Source organism: Dicentrarchus labrax, unplaced genomic scaffold (genome assembly GCF_905237075.1).
Source record: "Dicentrarchus labrax unplaced genomic scaffold, dlabrax2021, whole genome shotgun sequence".
NCBI lineage: Eukaryota > Metazoa > Chordata > Actinopteri > Moronidae > Dicentrarchus > Dicentrarchus labrax.
In genome coordinates, this window is record NW_026136713.1 from 1,127,530 (window position 1) to 1,134,679 (window position 7,150).

Consider the following 7,150-nt stretch of genomic DNA (forward strand, 5'->3'; position numbering starts at 1 on the left):
GGATGATGTTGATGGCCCCTGTGCATTTGTACCTGGAATCATTTTATGACAGGGGTTCTTTTTAAAGATGAAACTCTAATTTGTGTTGTGTGTTCATAACCATGTAACTTGCAGTCTGTGAAAGATCTAGAAGGTTTCACATGTGACACCAAGAACAGTCTTGTAGGTTACAGTCTGTTTGAGCCATCCACCCACCCCATTCAATTCAATTCAATTTTATTTGTATAGCGCCAATTCATAACAGAAGTTATCTCAGGACACTTTTCAAATAGAGCAGGTCTAGACCGAACTCTTTATAACATTATTTACAGAGACCCAACAGTACCACCATGAGCAAGCACTTGGCGACAAGGGCAAGGAAAAACTGCCTGTTAAAAGGCAGAAACCTAGGACAGATCCTCCGGCTCTAGGTGGGTGGTCGTCTGTTTCGACCAGTTACCCATCACCTCCATATACAAACATTCTTGCTCTGTATACTATGTTGATTGCTGGAAATGAGGGGTACCTACACTGTCATAATTTGAAGCGCAGAGCCAATCACTTAGGTCTGAGACCAGGTTGCTATGGAAGGGGTTTGCCCGTTTAACAATCAACCAATATATCAATATGGCTCCATTTTTTAAAACATTAAATGTGATACTTCTAGATTGTGTATAAATATTATAGGTGGCTCTTTGTGATTGCCAACAGTTCATGGTACATGGTTTAATTTCTGCTACAACTTAAAAATTACAGATAAAATACAGTGTTTCTGTTTGCCAATGTATCCAAAAAAGCTACGTATTACCATAGTATACAAATCTACTGCATGTGTTGTTCATTTAAAGCTTGTATTCGCTTCTTACTGCAGCCATATCTGACAGTAGGTCAGATTTGTTAGATTTCCAAAACAGTGTGCATGAGTTTGTTCATTAAACTGTATGATCTTAAACAATTCATACCATAAAATGTAGACAATCAATTAATTACTATGGATGAGTGAACATGAAATACCACTGCTCTGTCCCTATATCAGAGTCTATGTTTAGAATATTTTTGGTCCATTTTTTAACCAGGAAAGCTTTGCTGAGCATGCAGTCTTTTCTTCAGCTACGTCCTGCTTTACATTCATATTGTTACAAACATAGCAGCAGACAAGAATACATATGCCGCTACAGGAACTACTCCTAATCACTCACTTACATACAAAAACTAACAAGTACTTGTTTTCAGAGTAGACCCAGTTTGCAGAATGACTTGACCTACCTGAAGCAGCAAGGAAAGTTGCTGTTTGTAGACTGTAGACAGGTCCCTGTGGCAGCACATAAAAAGAATATTAATTATGTTGATAAGAGGGTAATGGAGTAAAGGTTAACCAAAAATAACAAAAACATCTACAAATTTGTTTTATATACCACAAATTTGTTTGTGTATTTGTGTATTTGCTTCCTGAATTACGCTCACTGGCAAGTTTTTTTTCAATCCAGGAAGTGTACAATGTTCTTGAGGCCATGTCAACAAAAGCTCAAGAAGCAGCCACACTATGTAATGGTGCAATCCATTTGAACTGGGAAGTCGGAATATCTGAGTTCCCAGTTGGAAATTTTGTTTTGTGATTTGTTGTACTCCAACACAGTCAACACGGGTCGGTGACGTAAAAGGTAAATGGCCTGTACTTATCGCCTTTCTAGTCTTTCGGCCACTCAATGCACTGTACACTACATGCCACACTCACCCCATTCACACACATTCATACACTGATGGCAGTGGCTGCCATGCTCACACATTCATACACCAATGCACAGCATCGGGAGCAATTTGGGGTTCAGTGTCTTGCTCAAGGACACTCCGACATGCAGTGAGAGGAGCCGCAGATCGAACCGCCAACCTTCTGATTAGTGGACCACCTGCTCTACCTCTGAGCCACAGCCGCCCACGTGTCATTCCTGGCTCCGACTTGGGAGATAAATGGAATGCACCATAATTACAGCAATGGCGTCTGTCACATGAGACAAACTGGCCCCAAAAAGACACAAAGAACTGGCAGTTAATAATATTATATATAATATTTTTGAGCATCACAACCCCTGCAAAAATAATTAGATTCATTGGGTCTGATAACATTTGGAAAGTCTAGATGAGCCACACAATTAAAATCAATTCCTCCCCATTCGAGTTACTGGGGGGGGTAAACCTGAACTTAGCAACTCGGCTTGAAGTCTCCAATGCACTTGCTCTATGGGCCTCACAGTGGAAGCATATGTGGAAAATCCAGGTAATTTTATATCGCAAAATCAAAGGTTTTTGGCTTGATTGGCCACTGAGCATTTTGTATAATAGGTAGCACTGGAAACTTGGTGATTTAGTAGCTATTTGAAAAACTGCTTGATGAACCTCTGTAGCTGGCATGCTACAGTAACCAGTAACCAGCTAGCCATAGCCATTCCCTATGGGCCCCTCCCCAAATCAACGGCTATTCATGGTAGTATCTTTGTGGAAGGGCTTTCTTTCTCCAGTCTGACAGCACTGGTTCCAAGTCAAAAAAGTCGGACACCACTGCACTAAAATGCCCTTGAACTCTTGTAAACATCAAATTCCCATAATAATAATGAAAATAATAACTTTATTCATACAGCACCTTTAAAAACATTATATAAAGTGCTTTGACAGACAAAGCAAAACCAGGCTACTCAGAGGACAAACCCTCAGAGAATTGCTTTAATGTGATGTCACTAAACTTCACAAACTGTCACTTTACTGTGGCTGCTTCCAGTTTTCCAGGGGAGGAGCACACTGCTGCTCAGCAGACACCTGTACCCAGACTCTTTTCTACCAGTGATCCTTCTATGAGGCCTGGAAAAAGAAAAATATTATATTTAGAGGGATGTTATGACCCTCTCTGCTGCAGCCCCGTTTAGTGTTCAAGACTGATTAGACAGATGTGTTTTTGCATTAAAAACTCTAAACCAAGTGCAGCTGGCAGTGTCATTATTAGAAAAGAAAAAGACTAGATCACCAAACTATTTGTGAACCTTGGCATGCTAATCGCTGGTGTGAGCAAAAACAGAGCAGGTGCAGCTTCCTCCACTTTCATACCTGATTTATTAAGAGCATTTATGTAAATGAAGTCCAGGGAGGCACAGCGGCACACTGCAGCGGTTCACTTAAAACTCCAAGCGGACTGTACATGATTCCCCGCACCAGAGCCAGAGGACCAGGAACAATGACAGCCAATGAGCCATTCAGGGTTCTGCCCTTTTTTTTCAGACCAGTCAATCTCTCTCAGTGTATCTCCTCACTTGACATTTACTTGGTTCCCTGCTCTAATCACAGAGTCAATAAAATGTGACTTGACTTGTTGGTGTTAGTTACATTTGCTACAGTACTTGTAGGTTGTCAACATTAATACAAGTTTGTGGCAATTTGTTCAAGTGGTGTCACATTGAACTTGGGGCTTGTTCGAATCCTTCTATGTTACCTTTAAAGCTGCACTAATCAATATTATATTTACAATAGATTAAAGGGACTAATAAAGGGGTCACTCGTAAAGCCACAGAAAAGGTTTGGTTAGTAAGAACTCAAGTCACTGCTGACTTTTTAATACTGCTGTAATAAGATTATTACCTATTTTGGTGGAAAACAAATTAACATATATACTTGCCAGGTTAACATTTAACATTTCATATTAACATTTCCTTATTGTTTAAACAGAAAATGTAATTTGTTCATCGTCAGCAAATTAATTGTATATAAACGTAATTTTTAGGACACAGGACTGTGTTCTGTAAATGGTAAATGGACTGTACCTACATAGCGCCTTTCTAGTCTTCCTAATACTCAGTGCTTTAACTATATGCCACATTCACACACTAATGGTAAAGACCATCACAAACAGAAAGTAACTTATTCATACACACTCATACAGCGATGACACAACTTCAGGAGCAGTTTGGGGTTCAGTATCTTGCTCAAGGACACTTCGACATGCAGCGGGAGGAGCTGGTAGGATATCGCATCAAATCATTCCAAGTCAAAAGGCTTCAGTGCGTGTGACATCAGGGGTTAGTGTTGTTAAAGTCCAAGTTGTTTTTGATTTTGGCAGGTTGAGTCTGAAGTCACCAAATAATCTATTATGAGCAGTATAAAAGCACTGATGAATAAACATGCGTGCTATATTGTGTTGGGATTTAAGACACAGGCATAGTGGTGAAATCAGACTTTAGGGACATTGCATACAGTATAAAGGGATTTGCTGGTCTAATTGTGTCTTTGCTAATCTCATCTGCTGGGGGACGAGTGATGAAGTAGCCTGCAACAGATCAGAGATCAGCTTGACTTAAGCCCTGTTTCACTGGACTGTGACAAGTTTAGGTTTTTCATAATCAATGCATAAAGTGAGACAGAAATTGAATGTAATTTGTGAAAAAGTATACAGTTTCCTGTAGGCAATAATTAATTCTACAATACATACATTTTGCTGATGGCGAATAATGTGACAGCATGCTGGTTAGAATTTTAAAATAGCCAGATGCAAGCGTAGGCTGAAGGGATGTTATAAAGATATAAAGACACACAGCCAATAAACAGTTATAAACAGCAATAACTCAAAGTCAAATTCAAGCCCTCCTCATTTTGTTTCTCCTCTCCAAATGTTTAGTATTCAGTTGCTGTGGCATTACCTCCTCTATACTCTGACTGGATTAGTTTATATTCAGGGGATAACATTAGCAATAGGAAGGAGAATGTGCCAGGAAATACAGTGTATAAAGTTACCCTGAGCTGTCAGGAGGAACAGTGGAATGCCAATTGTGAACACTGGGCTTTAAAGTTGAACCTTTTCTTTCATGGAACGATTCTAAAGCCTGGTCACTGATTCCTACAGACTGTAACGTTTGTTACATCCCACAATTCTCAACAACTGATCCACAATGAACAGCATGCTGATGAATTTAGACCTCTCTCAATCTGCATGTGGACCTCCAAATCCATATTTAGCAAAGCACAATCTAAATGCCCAGAAGTTTGTCAAGAATTATTTGAGTGATCTCAGAATAGACAAGTATCCCAGCACACTTAGCTAGGAATGGTAAGACTCACATTCGCTACTCTAGGCCTAGACTATCGGGGGATTTCCCATGATGCACTGAGCTCCTCTCTTCCTCTCTCTCTCTTTCTGCACTCATTCATGTTCCATTAATGCATGTTACTAACTTCACTTCTTCCCCGGAGTTCTTGTTCTTTCTCGTCTCGCAGGTTCTTATCGATCCTGGTGGAGCCTCCTGCCATTGTCCTGTTTGACTGCCATTGCTAATATCACTGATATTACTGTTATTATTATTATTATTATTATTATTACTACAGTTACTATTATTACTATAATCATTGCTCATTGTCCCCAATCGTTCTTGTCGTTGTCGTCTTCATCATCAGTTACTACTATTTGTGTAGTTGTTGCTACTGTTGTTGCCGTGCACCTCTGTCTGTCTGTCTGTCTGTCTGTCTGTCTCTCTCTCTCTCTTTTTTCTCTCTCTCTCTCTCTCTCTCTCTCTCTCACCCCAACTGCTCGAGGCAGATGACCACCCACCTAGAGCTATCGTCAAGGTCTTGCTCATGGTGGTACTGTTGGGTCTGTGTAAATAATGTTTTAAAGAGTTCGGTCTAGACCTGCTCTATTTGAAAAGTGTCCTGAGATAACTTCTGTTATGGACTGGCACTATACAAATACAAATTTAATTTAATTGAATTGTGCACCGATTAAAAAAGAATCAGTATCTGATACAATTAGGGATGAACTTGAAGGCATCATTTAAAACATCTTTGCATCTGTAAAATCATAATAATTTATATATAATTATTAGTAGAGGCACTGTGCCTTTATTATTTAGAAATGTGTAATTTTATAAATAGATTGATTCCTCCTCTCTTAACTGTTTCTCAAGCCGCTAAAGTAGAACCAAAGAAATTAAATCAAACTATCTGTACCATGTTGAATTACATAGCATCATATTATTTTGCATTGCATCGTATCATGTTGAATCACATGGAAGATGAAAGTCTGGGCACTGAAAGTTCAACAACATGCTCCTAAAAAGAAATGATCCTGTCACATTTCAATAAAACTAATACATATATGTAAATAAACAGGACAGAGGCAATGGAGTGAAAGCTCTGAAAAAGCTTGTGAACCTTTGAATTAAGATTATAACACATGGGCATAGATTTTAGAATTCAGGGGGCATGATAAAGTAAAAAACAAAACAAAAAAAACCAAAAAATGATATCATTTTTTGGTTTTTTTTGTTTTGTTTTGTAACATTCACCATTCAAACTACACCCAGCACAACAGTTCCCCTGCAGAGGTCACATCTGACATTTGCATGTGAGGAGGTTACTCCACAAGAAGTAAATTCCCGCAAGGAAAGCAAATGCCAAGAAAATACACTTCTTTCCTCTGATAACCAGCTCTGAGCCGAAGTGCCGTGCAGTGTGAAATGTCAAAAATAAATGGGTACCACCTGAGAAAAATCAATGGCTTTGTCTCTTTGCAGCAATAGTCTCATCCTGTGTGGTGTCCTGTTTGCTATGGTTGCTTTATAATGGATGACTATTAATTTGATTTGTAAATAAATAAGCTTGAAATACTATTGGATTCCCTGAATGATTGATCTGGTGAGATGCTCTCTGTGAAAGATTGATCTTGCCTGGCTGGCACAATGGAAATAATTAAATTGAAACAAAAGCACACATGCACACATGAGCCTAATCTGATGTGCACACACACACACACACACACACACACACACACACACACACACACACACACACACACACACACACACACACACACACACACATTGGGAGGCAGGGAGTGTGGCAATGTGAGATGCTGGTGATTTAAACAGCTCCTGGTGCAAGGGATATTTATTAGCCTTCTGCAAAAAGATGCTGACATTCAGCTTACTGTGTGGTGGCAGGTGTGTGTGTGTGTTTGTGTGAGCGTGTGTCGTTGTACACGGGTTTGTTAAGTAATGTGCATGTGTTGGTGTTCCCACGCATGACTGGATGCTTTGTTATGTGCCTCTGCAGAAATGTGTGTGTATGTGTGTGTTTTATAAAGAAGGTCCTGGTGTCACTTGGACTGCATCATGACACTCTGCTCCACATGCAGTTC

General features: G+C 39.6%; 1 long non-coding RNA gene across 2 annotated transcripts in view; it reads left to right on the forward strand.

Moving 5' to 3' along the window:
• The first annotated feature begins 203 nt into the window (after positions 1–203).
• Positions 204–7,150, forward strand: part of LOC127375288 (uncharacterized) — a 346,390-nt gene continuing 339,443 nt past the window's right edge. For both annotated transcript variants that reach the window (XR_007887359.1, XR_007887360.1), the window contains exon 1: positions 204–410. This is a non-coding gene — a long non-coding RNA (uncharacterized LOC127375288). The remainder of the gene's footprint in view (positions 411–7,150) is intronic.